The 20,437-nt window shown below is 40.6% G+C and overlaps 1 protein-coding gene across 2 annotated transcripts in view; it reads right to left on the reverse strand.

Moving 5' to 3' along the window:
* The window catches only part of NBAS (NBAS subunit of NRZ tethering complex), a 682,881-nt gene that overhangs the window by 46,439 nt on the left and 616,005 nt on the right, over positions 1-20,437 (reverse strand). The gene's annotated exons all lie outside the window — the stretch shown is intronic.

Consider the following 20,437-nt stretch of genomic DNA (forward strand, 5'->3'; position numbering starts at 1 on the left):
ATGCGCAGAGAGAGATTTGACTATCTTCACTCAGCATGCAATGGCTGACAATGAAAGATTAAGTAAGATCAATCACTGAAAACAAATATACTGTAGACAAACAGTTTACAACGTGCTAGATCATGAAGGGAATACTGAAGGTTTACTGAAAGGCATAGGAGAAAACAGAAAAGTGGACGCTTAGAAAACAAAGAACGAAGAAAAACAGGAAGCTCCCTATTATAAAACTTGGAATACATGATGAGTAGAATGAAAGGGTCAATGACCTTGGAATGTAGCTACAGTATGAGAAGGTTATGAATTATAGTACTTGTGTCACCGAAGACAACAAAAGCCTTATAGGAAATATTTAAAGCAGTATTTTCTCTTGCCCGTTTTTTTATTTTTATTAAATGCAGCAGTTCCTTACATTTATGGCAATGCAATGATCTAAGCTACCAATTGATCCATTCTCCCATGATCAAATCGGCAAAGATCCTGCTACCCAGTGCATGCAAAGAACAGGAACATAGCTCTCAATTTTCGTATCAAAGAGAAAGAAATAACACAAAAACAGTGCAACACAGAGCACCTGAGGAAGCTGGATACCGGTGAAACCCGTAGAGCGATCCTCACCTGTATGAACTAGCCACCGCGGAGGTTGTCCAAAGCGAGTATCTGTCCCCTGAGTTAAACCAGAAACCGATACCGTGAACGAATCACTTTGTGCGGTTGAGGAGGCGAAATTGGAATTCTCAGGCCGCTGGAGCCTGGGAGCTCAAAACACTTGTAGAATGGCAACATAGCGTAATTGTTTAAAAACATTATAAAGCTGAGAGAGAAAATCGGTGCACTCGCAAACCGCACCAAGGTTACCTTTCCTATTTAGAAACCTTCCAAAGATTTTCCTGACCTTTAAGAAAAACATCTTCACAATACTAGTACCACTACATTCACTTACTGTGACAAAAATGCTTGAAAATGGCTTCTAAATTGTGAGTGCATATACTGTACCATCACCTCATTGGCCATCTTCCAATTGATTTAAACAGTGTTGCACCAATTTTCTGTTATTTATTTCTCTTTCATATGGAAATTGAAAGCTGCGCTCCTGTTCTTCTCACTGGAGCTGCACCTCATTTTACAGGGATTGTATTTGTCTATGTTTATAATGTGTTAATAATATCACTTCAATACGTTGTATATATTGACTGCGCTATAAAATAAGTTGCCCTGAAACTTTAATTGTTCTATTTCAAGAGAGGAAGTCGTGTGGCTTCCTAAATGGTTGCTATAGCAATCCAAGAAAGCTTAATACATTTAAAAAATCATTTAAAAATCATTTTAAAATCAAAAAAATTTTGTTTTAAAAAGAGGTATCTTTATAAGTTTTCAGTTTACAACATAACCAAGGTCATATCACAAGTTAAGTCAACATAGAATCACAAAAAGACAGATCAATTTTACATATGGAGGTATTGGTAGAATCACCAAATACACTTGAAGAATGAACAATGAAGATTTCAATAAACAAATAAGCGCGGGGGAAAAAAACAACTTAAGAAAACTAGAATAAAAAGGAAAAAGAAGACAGAATTTAATAACAGCAATATGTTATAAGCGAACGCCTCTGTGTCCTGACAGACAAGATTTAAAAGAATAAAGTTGCAGATTCGCATGGAACATAGTTTGTGGGGACCAAAGTACATGAGGCTTCCCCACATTTACTGTACTGTATGTGTACGTTTTTCCATCAACATCATATTCTCTATAGAGATCTATAAGGGGTGCCTTCCCTCTTCCAATAAACTGCAAAAATGCATCCGGCAGTCGTTAAAAAGTGGGATAATAGGTTAAGTTGTTTTGAGAATCCGATGTTGGGAATGGGCCTACTGTACCAGCAATATCCAACAAGGGTCTGGAACAAAATCTTAATAGCTCATAGTGCTCTCTCACAGTGATACTGTACGCAAGATCTATATAGAGAATCTTCAAAATGAACCATAAGGCTCAGGCCCCACTGCCTCACACCACGCGCCCGCACTGCAGACAGGCGGCGCGTGGAGAGGCACTTGACCGCTATATGCGGTCTGTAGGGAGCAGGAGCGGCGGCCGGGGGGGGGGGGGGGGGTGGTTTCAGCGGAGGTCTCCCGGGCTGCAGGAGGGACCCCCACATGCCCTCTGCTGCTCCCGTCCGATACCACCCCCGTCCAGCAGATGGCTGCAGCGGAGGTCTGTCTCCCGGGCTGCAGGAGGGAGCTGTTGCCAGCTGTATGCTGAAAGGTTAGCAGCTCCCCCCCACAAATGCCCTCCTCTCCTTTCTGATCTCTCCCCCCGGTACGTACAGTACATACGTACACACACACACACACACACACACACACCACCCCCCTACCTTGTGCAGGAAGCTTTCTGACAGCTCCCGCCGCTGATACGCTCATCAGCGCACCACGTGACGCGTAACCGCTCGGGATCGCAATTGTCTTGCATCCCCTGGCGGCTGACGCGTCACAGCGCGTTGTGAGCCGTGCAGCGAGGGGGGACTGGGACCGGCTAGGAAAGGATACCCCTGCTGGTGAGGAACGCGCGCGCACCGTCGGACGCAGCGGGACTAAAGCCTATTTGTTTTATGTACTAGCAAGGGGTGCAGAATTTATTAAAAGAAGTACTGTAATCATTGGCCAGATGCAAAAATGGACTAAATCTTATATAAAAATCATGTAAATAACTAAATTACAATGAAATCAACAATGAATTGCAACTATTGTAGTTTTGGAACATAAATGTGTCCCCTAAATTGATTAGATTAGACTAGTGTAGCAATGTTTAATATGCACAGCACTTTATTCATTTATCTCCGCAAAGAAGGGTGGGTAGCCGTGTTGGTCCTTCCATGTAGTAACAAATGTACATACCATATGCACATTTGCACTATTCCCTGACACAATTCTTTATATAGATCACCAGATATAAAATAGATATTTTTCACATTCACTGTCTTGTCCCACTCACTCCCCCACACGTCTCCTTAAATGTCTCGGGCCCCCTTTGCATATCAAAAGAGAACAGCCTTCTACAGTATATCTCTACTGTTAATTTTCACACCAGGCTACCTGTTTCTACCTTATCTTATTTCACACTTCTTGTCTACATCCATTGTAACGAGATATCCCTCTTACGTACTCTGTACTGTATATTATACTGTGTTTCTGTATTTCTGCCATACCCGATGAAGGACCCCGAGAGATTTGAAATCTTGTAACATTTCAACTACTTGTTGACCTATTCCCTCTCCCTGCTTTGTTACCTTATGGAAAAAAGGACCAACCCAGCTGCTCACGCTTCTTTGCGTTCTTTTCCTAAAGAAGATTGAAATCACCCTTCAAATACGGAGTTACAGATGGGTGAGTCCTACAGCCATCAAACTTCTCTGGAACGCCTCTAAAATGGCATCTCCGGAAAACAGTGTCTCCCCTGGGTCTGGCAGGACTAACAATCGCTGTACTTTCACCCCGTTAAATAGTATTCTTCTCCATGTGCTCCTACTGTACATTGAATATGTACAGTACACAAAAGATAGCTGTCTAACTGGGTCATTTCATAAATAGAGCGTTGTTTCAAGTCTATTTTGACCTTTTATAGTGTATAATAAAAAAAGAGATATGTCCTCAGAGGACCAAAAAACTCCCTCTTCTTCCTTTGTTACTACATTTATCTAAGTGATTCAAGTAAATACTGAAGGAGCAACAGCAGCGATATAATATAATATATAATATAGCTAATATATAGTAATATATCACCCAGAAAAGTCACTACCCTGGCAATCTTCATGTAGGTACAACTAGAAGTCAGATGCTGACAGCCATAGGGATATACTATAAAGATTTGCGGATACAGTGTACCTTTATCAGAGTAGAAGAAAAAAAGGAAAGTTGGTTGAAAGAACCATGTTTGTAACAAACCTCAAATGATTTGAGGGGAAAAATATATAATCATTGAAAGTAGAATGTTGGGTCACATTAAAAAACAAAACAAAACAAAGAATACACATATTTTTAAAGGGTGTGAGACAAACAAACAAAAACAATATAGGTATAAATGTTACAGAAATGACAATCAGAGGTGCAACTAGGTATTTTTGCACCCGGGGCAAGTTCCATCAACTGCGCCCCGCCACCCCCCAATTTTTTTCTATGTTCTATTTCTCTTCCTTTCTTTTCCACCACGTATCCCTCTCCTCCTTTCTTTCTACCCCCCTCGTTTCCCCCCCCCCCCCCCCGCCACAAGTCTCTCTCAACCCCATCCTACGAAGCAGCCCGGTCCATCCAGGCCCTAACACCGGAAGTGATGATTGACTTCCAAGTAAGACCGCTAGGGCTGACCCCACCTCCCACGGCTGCGTCCTGTGACGTTCGTCTCCTCTGCTGCAGACTACATCGCAACACACTCCTTCGCCCACAGGCACCCCACCGCCTGCGCCCCATAGCCCACTCTGTCAGGGGTTGCGCCTCTGGGGACAATAATGAACCGTGTGAATTACTATCAAACTTTGCTGACACAAAAATAATCAACTATTTAAGAGCTGTTACATTGAGCATCAGGGATGTATAGATGTAGGCGTTGGTACCCTTGCTAACGCTGATTAAAGTAAGAAATACCACGCAAAATAACACATGCGTAAAATAGAACAGCCTTGTTTTCAATGGATTCAATGTAGTTCTTGCTTAAAATATCGCGGTAACGCATCATAATGCGTTAATGGGTGAACAATGTCCGCAGCGTCTTTACTATCCACAGGCTTGTTTGATTAATTAATAACATGTATTTGTTTCAACAACAAATGTTTCGATTTTTGGTCCTAACCTTATTTAGACCTTTATGTCCCAAAAATGTGGAGACTACGTATGGTTTATATTAACAACCACAACAATTAATGCCCACAATGAAGAAAGATGTTAACAATGCACATTGCAGAACTCAATCAGCAAGCTGTTCCTGGTTTAGGGATGATAGCATAGAAGGAACTGCAACCTGTTCCATCGCTCTCCATGACTCACCATCTGCATAGACAAGACAGAGTGGCAATTACTAATACTATTAACTTGGATAAAGAATCCCTGAGCAGCACTCAAAATATGCCAAGGTATTATTAAGGTTATTTATCATTAAGTAGTGTTTGCTGTTATCTATTCAACTCCAAAAGGTAGAAGTCAGTATCTCAAAAAAACAGTTGCATGTTACAGTACAGCATCACATTTAAAATGTTTTTTTTTTAATCACTGACGTCCAAGATGACAACATTGGATAAATACATAATTCTTGTATTCGCAATAAGATTGAGGTATTCCTAGAGCTCCTTTGTTATCTTTTCCTATTCAAGTAGCCAATTATAACTCTGTGTGGTCAACCTGGAAGGATTAAAATCAGTGAGACAATATAGCTTGGGGACAGAGTGCTGTGTGAGGCAGCACAGAATTGCTATTGCACCAAAAACAACTTTAGTGCCTTGCATAGCACACTGACCATCCCTCTGCCCCTATCGCCCCATGGTCGCTGTCCCCCGGAGGCACTTATCTCAGTGTCCGAATGATCCCCCTACCCAGATTGTGCTGCACATCTCGCAGGGCCGACATTAGGGGAAGGCGGCTTCCTTGGGTCCTTCACCTTTGGGTGCCCCGCACTTCCTCCCCTCATCGGTGCTGGGAACCAACTTCCACTCGAAAGGAGTGGGGACTTGGAGATAGGGTGTGCGGGACACCCCTCCATTGCAGCTCCCTTCCTCCGGTCGGAAGGATCCTGGTGCCGACACTAGGAGAGAGAAGAGGGAGCCCAGGTGCCTCAGGACCGGAAGAGAGAGGTAGGTGTGGGGGGAGGTGGTGGTGGTGTGTGTGCCCGCTGTGAGAGGGTTCTTACCTTTTTCAAAGCGGGTCACCTCCTGTAGTGTCTCGTTGTCATGGTGACTGACATCAAAAGACGCCGTGACATTATAGGAGGACGCGCAGCCATGATAACGTGACATCACATGCCACCGTCATATTACGTCACGTCATGTGATGCCGCGACACTGTCGGAATAGGGTGCTTGGCAAGGTAAATCCCTTAACTTTTTTTTACAGGGTGCAGGGGGTGGGAGGGTGCCCACTGCCAGAGTGGCACCTTGGGCTCCGCAAAGCCTTAGGCCAGCCTTGGCATGGGGTTATTACTGTGACAGAGAGGAAGGCCATGCTGCTGAACCACTGTCCCATCTGGCTGCACCTGTCTGCCATAATCCCCTCATCCCCCCCCCCATATGATGCTGCACCTGCTGACAGTAACCCACACACCTCTTCTACTAGGCTCATACTGCACTCCACACAGTTATTTTCATTCTCATTGTGGTTCTATTGCATTCTGAGGTGGGCGAATACTCCGCCTAAATACAAATCTGATGTTGATTGGACAGTTCTTTTGAGTCGCAAATTATTCTTTAAAAAGGTCGATTCTGGGAAGAGTATATAAATAGTGGTGCAGTCCCAAGCTTAAGCCATTGTGTTGTTGGTACTGCAGAGTTTACCTGTGGGTTGGTTAGGGCTGAAGTTGCTGTAGTACTATACTGTAGTGCTGTCAAGTATTCTAAAACAAATCTGGGGCTATCACCAAAAAGACCCGGTACATGCTGGGTTCATGAATCAAACTGAATGGGACTGCCAGGGACCCCTGCTGTGTTAATCCAATGGGCCATTAGTCTCTGCAGAAATGTCACTGAAATGTTTGCAGCCTGTACCTGGATCTTGTTGGTGATAGCCCCAGATTTTCCAAGGCAAGTTTAAGGCAAGTTTTAGAAAACTCATCGGCGCACCTGTAGCTCAAACATTTATACAATTTGTAAAATCCGAGCTCCATGGATAGATTTGAAAGAATCCGAGAGGGCGAAAGTGGATGAAATCAGACTTCGGATTTTAGCGCACGGATCGGGCTAGGCCTGAAATGCATGGGAAAATCAGCGGATCGAATTTAGACAGGTTTGCCAATCTCTAGATATCAGACTGTAAATATCTCTCTCTCTCACACCACGCTTCAGTTTGCCATGTTAAAACTGCTTACTAGTAGGATTGCTTCTATTTCACATTTTAACAATTGTAATGTTATGCTAACAGATGTAAGCAGTTTGAAACGTTGATGGTTTACTCCAGACTCTGCTGACCAGTCTACCTTCTTATATTCGAGATACCACAAATAGTTTGATCTTCATGGAAAATGTTATCTGGGATAGGAATTTTAAAAGGGTTCACTATGGATGTCACATCATTATACAATATTATTGATCAGCACCACAAAGTCACGGTCATACAATTTTTTTTACAATTAGCACATTTATCCATTTCCCAAACCACTTTTCTTTTAGATTAAAACCACCTTTTCACTCACTCACAATTATTTTCTTTTCGACTCACAGTTCTATCTACAAAAGAAACCATGGGGATGTCTTTTGTCCCTTCATATGCTAACCTTTTCATGGTCTTATGGGAGACAACAAAAATGTATTTCGTAAACACATTATCTTCTATAAACGATATATAGATGATCTTATCTTTATTTGGGATGGGGATTCCATGCTTTTACACACCTTTTTATCAAGCCCTTAATCACAATGATGTTAATTTAAAATTTACTTTTGAATGTAATTCTCACCATATAAACTTTCTTGATGTAACATTCTATATTGACATGAACAGCCAAATACAGACTGATATTTATAGAAAAACCCACTCTAGGAATCCCTTTCTCAATGTGGCCAGTAACCACCCCATATCTCTTATTAGGGGCATTCCCAAAGGACAATTTCTCAGTTATATGAGACTTTGTTCTGATCATAACTTTTTTTGAACATTCTAATGATCTTAATCAAAGATTCACCGCCAGGGGTTATATCAAGGATGACATATAAGTAGGGTTTGAGCATGCCAAATTCACTAATAGATTAGATTTGGTTTCACACAAAAAACAACGACATAATCTTACACACAGACACAAGTCAAAGACTTTTCTCTAGCGCCCTGTTCATTACTCAATATAATAAATAAGTAAATGAGATCCGCAATATTGTTCATAAACATTGGGAGACATTAAAATTGGATAGAGCCCTTCAGTCGATCGTTTATGGAGGCACAAGATTTGCATTCAAGAAAGCCAAGTCTTTGACCTCATATCTGTCCCTGAGTTTATTTCATTCTCCTTCAACTAATGCACACACGGGCTTCCACAAATGTGGATACTGAAGTGTCTGTCAGTTTGCGAAGCCTATCAATAAAGTTATTGGTCTACTCTCTAGATTTCCCCATAAAATCAATACTTTTATCAATTGTCATTCTAGCTTTGTGATTTATATGCTGAAATGTGGGTGTGACAAAGGGTATGTTGTCCGCACTACAGTATGGGACCTTTCTAAGCACCTCCCTAGCGGGCTAATAGGTAGCTAGGGTACAGAAAAGAAACGATAAAAACAGTGATAAGAACAAAGACTGTACATACTGTAAAGTGTATAATGTCACTAAGTAACTATGTACAGTGATAAATAAAGCTTATATTTGTATAAATAAAGTTCCTGGTGCCCTTCATTGCATCTTCAATGCCTAGCCAGCACCCCGACAAGGTAAAGATTAAGCAAGCATGTAAATAGACACCAGATGTAAACTCATTAGGAGAATGGGCATGGAGGGTTACCATGATAAGAAAAAAAAAAAAATATATATATATATATATATATATATATATATATATATATATATATATATATATATATATATATAAAACAAGCTGAAGGTATTATTTAATAGACTCGTACATTAAAGGAGAAATCCATGCACTATCTTGTGTGTGTTCTTTTAAATAAATACGCTCTGTAGTATTAGAGAACCTGGCATGCTCGGTGTAACGTTAATGTTACCTTCCAGCATGTTCTAGAACTGCCCCTTCCTCAGGGGTAGTGAATACTGGTGATGAGGATCTGCTTTTAGGGCTCATCCCTAGACATCTTTGCGGCTTGCATGCTTTGCCCACTGATACACGTCTGCATAACCGTTACTGCGACATGCTCTTCTCATATGGCCATATTTTGGGATTCTAACTGATTAGGAACTATCCCGATCTTTAACACAATAACAGGAGGCCTGACCTATACTATAATTTAGGGAACGTATCCCCTACCTCAGGCCTGCACAACTCCATTCCTCAAGGGCCACAAATAGGCCAGGTTTTCAGGATATTCCAACTTCAGCACAGCTGGCTCAATTAGTGGCTCAGTCATACTACCTCTACGTCCCGAAGTTCCTCTCCTTCTGCCATTGTGAAACCTCACTCCCAGAACTCTCTGCTTCCTGTGACATGGTACCTCAGTGTCACCACAGGGTGGAGCATAGCCTCAACTGATCACCATTAACCCATTGTAATACACAAGTAAACAGTAAACTCACAAGGGGGGCGGGCAGTTACATATAGGTAATAGATAAATGAATAAAAGGCAATTAGATTGCAAGCTTTGCATGGCAGGGACTTCCCCAATGTTTACTTTTATGTATTACGCGCTTATTTCCACAATTGTTCTCCGTATTATGATCTGTATAACATTATCATCATCGTTTATTTGTATGGCACCAATATATACTATAGTGCAGCACATGGGAGGGAGGACAAGGACCTTGTATGATCCATCTCTAACATTCCTGTATACAGGTCTGGTGCAATGTATACAAAAATACAACACAAATAAGCAGCAGTGTGTAAGGATACAGAATGTATCTGTACATCTACAGGAGTACTTCTCAATCCTATTCTCAGGGTATCCAGTACCAGGTTTTAAGAAAAATCTATTATTTACCAAAGACATATGAACTGTTACTTTACATATTGGTATCCTCAAAATATGACCTCATAATGGTTTCCTTAGTATGTTAGAGTTGAAAATCACTGTTCTCTAAGCACATACAGTACTGCAGGTCACTGTTTTTTAACCAGGATTACCAAGAATCTATGGGTTTCCCTGGGCATCCCTAAAGGGTTCCTTGCAGTTTTCAAGTGATTTGAAAACTGTACTAAATACAGAAGAATTTACAATGCAGCTGATCTCAGACGCGCTAACAGAGGGGGTTAGGGTTCCTTACAATGCATATTACATAGTAGATTAGGTTGAAAAAAGACATGCGTCCATCAAGTTCAACCTATGCTAAATTTAGACGACAGATACTTTACCCTATATCCGTACTTACAGTATATAGGATCTCAGACACGATATTAGAGAGGGTTGGGGTTCCTTACAATGCATCTGATCTCAGAAGCGCTATTAGAAAGGGTTGGGTTTCCACAGAATTTCACAATATAGTTATAGGGTTCCTAACCCCCCCAAAAAAACAGTTGGAAACCACAGCTGTTGATGTTTACTTTGTATCTTTAGTCTGGCTGCCGGTGTTGCCCTCTCAACAATGCCAATACTGTATATCAAAAAGCAGATTGATCATTTAATAATGAGGTTTCTGAGAAAGACAGTGCATAGCGGTATTGCAACTCGCCAGACAATGCAGCATGTTTCTTTTGGAACATGAACTGGTGTTACAGTATCTAATAGCTCACAGAAAAAGCATACCGAGATTGCATCCATTTTTACATCAAACAGCAACAGACTAGTCTCTAATTGAACAAGGTGAGAGGTCATATTCGGACTGTTCAGGCCCTGTTCTCAAAAGGGCACAATGTGCAGTAATTAGATTTTTTTTTTATAAAGAGAAACTGCCCCTTAACATCCAGTGTGACCAAGCGTTTATAATCCCTACAGGGAGTCTATCTTTTTTTAGTTCAGGCAGAGCCGAGATCAATGGCACAAAGAAACTTTCAGTAAGTAGGAGTTCGTAACCAGCTTCTACCCCACAGTTGACAGGTGAAGGATGACACTTCGTGCTGAGTAGCCCATAAAGAAAGTTAATTCCAACACTCACCTTGAAGCATAGATAAAAGGTTGAATGATTGCTGATGGCATAAAGTGCAGAGAAAGAGGCCGGCTTCTAAATCACTGAGTGTTCAAGTAAAACCATAAAAGAACACAACCTCCAGCAGATGCTCATCTCAACTGTGTTTGCAGAAATCATTAACCCCTTCACCCTTGAAAGCATCTCATGTCAGAGTTATAGCATATTATCTGTTACTGAGTTGAAATGTAGTTGCAATTGCATAATTATATTTATGGATTCTGCCTGTGTTTATTTCCTTTCTACAAAAAAAAGATGATTCACTATTTATACAAAAAAATAAATGACAGGTGTGGTTTCTTATAAAAGTGAAAAACCTGCCCCAAAAATACAGTTTAGTTTGCATATTCCAATGCAAAATTCTCCAATACTTTGCAATTTGTAAATGGTGAACTGCTCTTTAACATTGCACATATGTTTCCTCAAAGTGGGTATAAAGTGTGGGCGCATTAGGCCAGCAATATTATTGTAATAAAAATGGCAGGGGATACTAAGTATTTTAATCAAAGTTGGTACTTCAGAGGGTTAACCTTGGTTAGAAATTGTGTTAAAAATACAATAATTGTTTTTATAACAGGTCAAGACCCTTCCTGTGTCTGTCTGATCTATAAAGAGGGTTTAATTGCTTGGCTTTCACTGATAGCCTACTTAAAGGGAAATATGATAGTTTAGAAGGCTGGGGACAATAGCCAGATCATGGTCTGTCAGCCACAAAGAAACATTTTTCTTTTAAATCCCCTGTGCATCACAGAGAGATGACAAACACGTCACCAATTAGTTGGAGGGATTTAAAAATAAATAAATAAAGATATCATGGGATGACATCTATTCTGAAGAATAACGTTTAGAGATTTGTAATCGTTGCAAGGAGGCAAATGCAATATATCCAAACCATTTAGGTGCAAGGAACAGATCTCCATTTGTCACTCAAATTTAGGAGCCCGACGGTCAAAATGAGTATTGTTACATTCAGCAAACTCCCCATAACCTATTGATATGAGTCACACTGACTATGATATGACTCACTGTCTTAGTATTTGAAAAATTACGATATGAGGTATTTAATATAATTAGTCAGACGTTTAAAATCCAAAGAAGGGATTTTTTTTTTCTTAAGTCATAAAGCAGTCAGCCAGAGCTGATTTACGACAGGGTGGGCTTACTGTATGTTCTTTCAATAGGAAAAAGATAGTACTTAAGGCTCACCAAGTTATAGGAGTGTATATATATGTATAGGTATAATAAACTAAGCCACGCTTTAAAGGTGTATCTGTATACTCGAATAATCCATGTATCATCTGATCCACCAACAAATAAAACTCCAGTGTTAGATAACACCCACACTGCAGTGTACCTTCATATAGCTCCTTAAATATGATGCTGATAGTTATTAATATGGAGGAGTGCGGGGTCCTTAACCGTAGGCTGTCTATATATATATATATATATATATATATATATATATATATATATATGGTGTATGTTGGTTAGTAATGCAATCGTAGCTGTATTGGTGCAGCTGCTATTGCTCCCAATGTTAGGGGTGCAGTTAATTGCAAATAGTTATGCTGTTAGAGTAGTATGCAGATAGTAGGGTGATAGCCTATAAATGACACCTAGGCAAGGCAGAAAACGTAAACATAGTAAAAATCCTATAAATATGTAAGGATAAGGTGCTGGGTCTATGTCCAAACCAGTAATCTCTTATAGTATAATCAGCTGTCTGTCCGGACACTCCCAGCATGAAGTCACTGGCAGGCTTTGCTGTGTATCGTCCAAAACGGGCTCCCTGATCTCAGCACAGTATTACTTCTAAGGCCGCGCTTATAGTGCGTGCGACGGCGACGTGACGGATGACGTCACCCGTCGCCGCAAGCGAAAGTTGTTACATAGAAGATGAAGTTGAAAAAAAACGTACGTCCATCAAGTTCAACCTATGCTAAATTTAGACAACAGATATTTTATCCTATATCTATACATACTTATTGATCCAGAGTTAGGCAAACAAAAAAACCCAGAGTCATATCATCCAATGATATCTCATAAGGGGAAAAATAAATTCCTTCCTGACTCCAAGAATTGGCAATCGGATTAATCCCTGGATCAACATTCTTCCCATGTATACTTATTTGGTATATCCCTGTATACCTTTCCTATCTAAAAAGATGTCCATCCTTTTTTTAAAAAAAAATCTATTGTATCTGCCATCACAGTCCCCATGGGTAATGAATTCCACATTTTAACTGCCCTTACTGTAAAAGAAACCATTCCTTCGTTGCTGGTGAAATCTCCTTTCCTCCAACCTTAAGGGATGGTCCCGAGTCCTTGTACTGCCCGTGGGATGAATAGTTCTTTTGAAAGCTCCTTGTATTGTCCCCGAATATATTTGTATATAGTTATCATATCCCTTCTTAGACGCCTCTTTTCTAATGTAAATAAATCTAATTTAGCTAGTCTCTCCTCATAAGTTAGATTGTCCATTCCCTTTATTAATTTGGTGACTCTTCTCTGCACTCTCTCTAGTTCCATAATGTCTTTTCTTAGGATTGGTGCCCAAAATTGTACTCCATATTCAAGGTGTGGTCTTACTAATGCTTTGTAAAGGGGCATAATTATGTTTACTTCCCTTCCATCCATTGCCTGTTTAATGCAAGATAAGATCTTGTTTGCCTTTGCAGCTACTGCATGACTTTGGGCACTATTGCTAAGCCCGCTGTCTACAAGCACTCCAAAATCCTTCTCCATCAAGGATTACCCCAATTTATCCCCATTTAATTTGTAATTCACCTTTTTATTCTTGCATCCCAAATACATAACCTTACATTTATCTGTATTAAACCTCATCTGCCATTAACCTGCCCACATTTCCAGTCTCTCCAAGTCCTTCTGATGAGAAATTACATCCTGCTCTGATTCTATTACCTTCCACAATTTAGTATCATTAGCAAAGATGGAGACTTTGCTCTCAATGCCAACCTCAAGGTCATTAATAAACAAGTTAAAAAGCAGGGGTCCCAGTACCAATTCCTTAGGTACTCCACTCACGACTTTAGCCCAACCTGAAAAACTTCCATTTATGACAACCCTCTGTTGTCTGTCCTTTAACCAGTTTTCAATCCAGGTGCATACAGGCATACAGCATAAAGACACTCACTTTAAGCACACTCGCAAGTAAGGACATATCGTCCAATAGGCAAACGGCAGCTCACGCATGCGCCTGTCAGCATGTCCTGAACTACAATACCAACTCCCTACCTGTACTGAAGCTGTGCGCAAGCGGGGAGACTATAGAGCCTGTCACAAATGCGTTATTTATATCAGTTATGCACGTATAGGACAATTGCAGTACAGTACATGCATCGATAAGTGGAAAAAGATAGTGCTTCACTTTAAGTACATTTTCGCTTTACATACATGCTCTGGACCCATTGCGTACGTTAATGCGGGGTATGCCTGTATATTATTACTGAGTCCAATTTTCTTTATTTTGTACACCAACCTTGTGTGTGAAACGTATTAAAAGCCTTTGCAAAATCTAAGTAGACCACATCAACTGCATTACCCTGGTCTAAATTCCTACTTACCTCCTCAAAGAAACAAATAAGGTTAGTTTGGCATGATCTATCCTTCATACATCCATGCTGACTATTACTAATAATTTTGTTTTCCATTAGGTATTCCAGAATATTATCCTGTATTAAACCTTCAAGTAGTTTCCCCACTATTGAAGTCAGGCTTACAGGCCTGTAATTCCCCGCTTGTGATCTATCTCCCTTTTTAAATATAGGCATCACATCTGCTTTACTGCAGTTGTAATTTGCTTTCCACGAACGTCGCGGGCGACAAGGTCTTTGATTGGTTCAGAGGCCGTCATATGTGGTGACAGCCTCTGAAAAATCAAATATGACCAGCTTCAAAAATTCGCACCGCCAGCGTCGCTCCCGTCGACTCGCGCTTAAAGCGCAGCCTAAGGCTCTAAGTCTATGTGGTGTTTTGAAACCACTAAGCTCTTAATCGCAACTTTAAATCTATAGTCTAGTATATATGTCGAGTATACAGAGTATCAGGAGCCCGAAGTAATACAGCCTTTGCACTTGTCAGCCTCTGAGGCTGACAAGTGCAAACACAACCTAGGTTATAGAGTGCTTAACAGCCGAGTTCTTTTTCTTCGGTATTAAAACAAAAACTTTAATAAGTCATGATTTGGCCTCTGAATGAACTATTTTCATGCTTTGAATAGAGTATAATACATTTTCGGACAAATTTTGCTATAACAGATCGGTGTATTAAGTGCATAGTTTTTTCTTTTTCTAAACAGGGACCTTAGATCCGGGCAGATCGCTAAATATTTTATTTACATATTTCTTGGGTGGTAACAGCGGGTATTATTGCAACCGAGTAAAGGGTAAATGTTCGGTCCTCTGCATGTGTTTTTCTTTCTCCTATGGCTACAGTGTCCCTTGCCATTGTTTCTTGTTACTGTGTACAGTCCCTAGCTGCCATTTCTGTCTGTTGCTTTAACATCCCAATCTCTATCCCCTTAGATCAGGGGGGCGCAAACTTTTTTCCCTGCGCCCCCCTGACGGCTGTCCCCTCGCTCCCGCGCCCCCCCCAACCCCAACTTACCCGCGCTCCGGCGTAATGACGTCACATTGCCATAGCAACGTGACGTCACATGACCTCGCAGCGTCATTTTGACGCCGCGTTGCCATGGCGCCGCAGGGAGGAAGCCGCCGGAGTCACGGTAAGTTAGGTTTACAGAGGCCCTGCAGCTCCCCCGGCACTTAATTTAAGTGCCTTCGGGAAGCGCGCGGGGCCTCTGTAAACCCCGCGCCCCCCGTCGGCAGTGTCGCGCCCCCCCTGGGGGTCGCGCCCCACAGTTTGCGCACCGCTGCCTTAGATAATGGTATATTCCTAGATCCCTAGCACTTTGTACAGTCCTGCCTTATTTCCTGGGGAAAGGCTGTGGCATCAGCCTTTATCAGCTTTCAGCCATTGCTAGCGGTTACCCCACACTGCTCTTTCTGTGATCGCATTGTTTTTTTTTCACCTTCCCCTAATTAATGTATTTCTAAAGTTGTTTTTTTATCATTTCTGTTTGTTAGGTGTAGCCCTGGTAAGGAATTGGGCTATATGTCTTTCCTCCTTCTGGTATAAGCCCTGGTAAGGGCAGGCTGCCAGAAGTTATCATGGATTTCCCCCACTTCAAGCACTGCTCTGAGTGGTGGAGGTAGGTCAACTGACCCTGTGTCTAAGGCAAGACACACAAGGGAGGGCCCTGCTGAAATCATAAAGAGCAGGGCACTGCCTATTTAGTTTGGTCTAGTCTAGTCAGTCCTTAGTCTGAGAGTGTGCTGTGTGAGTCTGTCACCTGGCTGGCCCAGGGTGGCAGGGAGAGCCAGACATCAATTTACAGTTGGAGAAGGAGAGCTCAGCAGCCTATGAGTAGAGCTGATGGAGGTATAGTTAGGGAGGTGGACCAATTCCTCTCACCCTGTTTAGGGGGTGAGGGAAGAGCTAGCCCCACCCTGGGTGCCTTTGGCCTGGGATGGTGGCAGGGAAAGAGACCATCCTGAGGGAGAGCAGTTTGGAGGAAGAAGACAACCTGTACCTGACTGAAAGTACTGCTGCTGTTGTTGCTGCTATTCCTGCTGCTGTAACAATAAAGAGCTGCTGCTGCTTTTAAGAAAGATTGTGTGAGACTGGAATCTTTCGTCCCCGAGTGGGGGACTCTCTGGAAGGATTCCACCCCACGTTCCTGGGGCTTACCAGAGATGGAGGCGCTGCATCACTAAATGAAACGAAGGCATTCACCCCAGAAACCTGATCCTGTCATCCCCCATACCATCGCGGGAGACTCAGGTCCTCCTGTTGCTAGCAGGTATGCACCACACTAAGACACGTAGCCAGACCCTAGTACAGATGAGGGGGTACGATCTGCGATTGGCCCCGGGAAGGGGGGCTACATAGGTTTTGTGTATCCAATTGCGAGTTAAAGAGATTAGTATTACACTACCTATCTACTCCTCTGGACTGAGTGCAATAAATAGGGTTCTGTTTGGATGAATCTATTTCATAAGTTGCGTTTATATACAGTATGTGACTTTGGCTCTTCCTATATGCACCGTCCATAATTTATTAATTACGAACACCTATTAAGGTGAGCGGTGGTATATAATTTTTGTTGTATAACCAAAATATCCCAAGATTTCTTCTCCATTACAAGGTTTATGCCATTCAAAGGCAGTCCTTTGGTTAAAAGCTGTAAAACATGTTTTAGCAAACAGATGGTGCAGACATAATTTATCCCGTTAGTGTGTAAAAATGCATGAAGAAACCCGATAATGCACGCACTATTGTTGTATTAAGTAGCGCCTGTGTTAACGCAGGGCCGCCGACAGAGAGGACAGCTGGGAACTGCTGTCCCTGCCGATCGACCAAACAGTTTGCACAATCTAGTTCAGTTGTGTTGTTGCCATAGCAGCTCATTTACTAATAGCAAGAGCCTGGTTTGGAGGGGCCTTCATCATGGGTGAGGACTAGATAACAATATAGAGAACAAAAAAACCGTGTACAAGCTCCAGGGGGTCCGGCTGAAGATGCATTTAAGGCATTCTAATAAATACAATATAAGGAGCTGACACCGGAAAATGGGGAATGAAGGGTTAAGCAGTACTGTGTGATAACGGATGATTGGGGGTAACAGGAGGGGAACAAACAGGGACAAAGTAGTGTGAAATGTATTCACGTGGTCCCCATAGCCCCGGCAAGCCATTATGCACTATTAAAAACAGATCCCACACATGCCTTTCTCCATGAGTTATATGGACTCCTGGACCTAGGCAAGATATTACAAGTACTGTCAGCTAATGAATTTGATTTTCTCAACTGTAAACACCCTGTTGTTCCAATTTTCCATCACTTACCCAAAATTCATAAATCTCTTGTTGCTCCCCCAGGAAGACCCATTGTCTCTAGCATTGGGTCTCTTGGTGAAAATGTATCTATTTATGTTGATCACTATCTACAGCCCTTGGTTTCTTCTCTTCCTTCTTATCTCCTTGACACATCTCACGTACTTTCTATCTATTCAGAGTTCACTTGGGCACCTCATTATTTGTGGGTCACACTCGATGTGGCCTCAATTTACACTAGTATTTCTCATTCACATGGTCTTACTGCGGCATGTTTTTTTCTCGAGACACATTCTGATCTTTCACCTGCGCATATCACTTTTTTACTTGATAGCATTTCTTTTTTACGAACGCACAACTATTTTATGTTTGCGGGAAGTTTCTATCTCCAAACACGTGGCACAGCAATGGGAACATGCTTTGCCCCTTCATATGCCAAACTTTTCATTGGTTTGTGGGAACAGAGCCACGTGTTTGGGGATGGGAACCCCTACAGACATCTTATAGTTTATTACCACCGCTATATAGATGATCTTTTATTGGTTTGGCAGGGCACTATCACTCAATTGCGTGCTTTTATCCATCACCTTAACACTAACCCTTTCAATCTTTCTTTCACCTCCCAACACCATCACCATCACATTTATTACCTTGATCTCTGTCTATATGTTTATTTGGATATGAAAGTTCATTCAGATATATATAGGAAACCCAATGCTCGTAATACACTACTACATGCCACTAGCTGTCATGATAAGAATTTATTTAAAGGTATACCTCGGGGTCAATTTCGACGTATTCGTAGAAATTGCTCAAGCATTGAGGATTATGAAACTAGATCAATTAAGTTGATCAAGAGATTTGAGGCTAGAGGATATGATCCCATTATTCTCCAAGAGGCTTATCAAAGTGCTAAACAAGAACCAAGGGTCAATCTAATTCAATCTTGCGGTGCTATCTCCAAGAGTAAACGTAACAACATTTTGCATAGGAGCGATGATAATAATCAACCTCTTTTTATTACAAGATATAGCAACCAGGCTAATGATATTAAAAGAATAATTAAGAAAAATTGGTACATCATGGCTACTGACCCATTTCTTAAAGACATGGCATCTAATGATCCTAAAATTGTGTTTCAAAGATCTGAAACAATGGGTAATCTTGTATCACCTAGTGTGCCTAAATCGACCTTAAAACAAAATAAGGGATTTTTTTTTAAATTTTACTGGTTGCTATCCCTGTCATCACTGTAAAATGTGTAAATATCTTTTAAAAACAAAGACTTTCTCTAAATCAGATGGTACTAGGGTGTTTAACATTTTCTCATGTATAACATGTAATACTGATCACGTCATTTATATGCTCATATGCGATTGCAATAAGCGTTATGCCGGTTTGACCACAAGACCTTTGAAACAACGCATACTTGAGCATATGAGATTAATTGTTAAAAAAGATCAATTACACCCAGTATCAAAACATTTTGATACATGTCAAAATGGAAGTTTGACTAACCAAGTGTGTTGCACTGGAATCTATTAGACCACATTTTAGGGGGGTAGATAGAAGCAATTTGCTTCACAAACGTGAGGCTTTTTGGATTTTCACACTCGACACGTTAGCACCCAATGGGTTAAATATTGATTGGGACCTGAAATGTTTTTTTATAGATACTTATAGTTTTGTTTATTGATTTTTTTAGTCACTAAACATTTTCATCACTATTATTATTGTCTATTTATAAGATAATTCTTTTGAATATATGTCCACTTTTTATAAGAGGAACATCTGAATCCCATTCTTATTGTCTGCATTTATTAATATATAGACATGTAATTATATATTCTTACCCTTTTTTATTACATTATTGCTTTATCGCCCTCCATAGTGTTTTCTATACATTTCAGTTACATTTATTTCATCTTTGTTATTCATTTAATATTTGTCAGTTTTGATTATTTCTTTTTTCTTCTTCCTCTTTTTTTTTCTTTTTCTTCTTTTTCCTTTTTTTCTTCTTTTTCTTTACTTTTCATTCATAGGTTATTCATACAACACTTAATCTTACATATATATATATGAGTTAAGTTTGTTACTGCTTGTTTTAGTAGTTATGGTTGTTTGCTTTAGGACATTTATTTATTTATTAGACCTACTATGTTATATGTATTATGATTACTATGCCTTGCCTCTGATAATCAATTCATATCATTGGCAACAACTGAGTAGATTAATTTATTCACTCAGTTGGTTGCTTTGTATACAATAAGGACGCCAATACTACAATACAACCTATTTATTTCATTTATTTTTTCTTGTATTCTTTATTTACACATTCATTACCTTTGTCATTTTCTAATGTTTTGTTTTATGTCTCCAGGTTTCTCTTTTTTCTTTTTTCCTTTCTTTCCTTTTCTTTTCATCTATTCTTTGTGATTTGCAAGGCATAGTTAATTATTATCAACAGCTGTCTTGCATGACGGGAGAGGTTTAAATATCCTTGACCTCCCCCACCTCAGTACTCCTTGGGAAAGCGCCACAGTGGGTG

The sequence above is a fragment of the Ascaphus truei genome, chromosome 4 (genome assembly GCF_040206685.1).
Source record: "Ascaphus truei isolate aAscTru1 chromosome 4, aAscTru1.hap1, whole genome shotgun sequence".
Taxonomy (NCBI): Eukaryota; Metazoa; Chordata; class Amphibia; order Anura; family Ascaphidae; genus Ascaphus; species Ascaphus truei.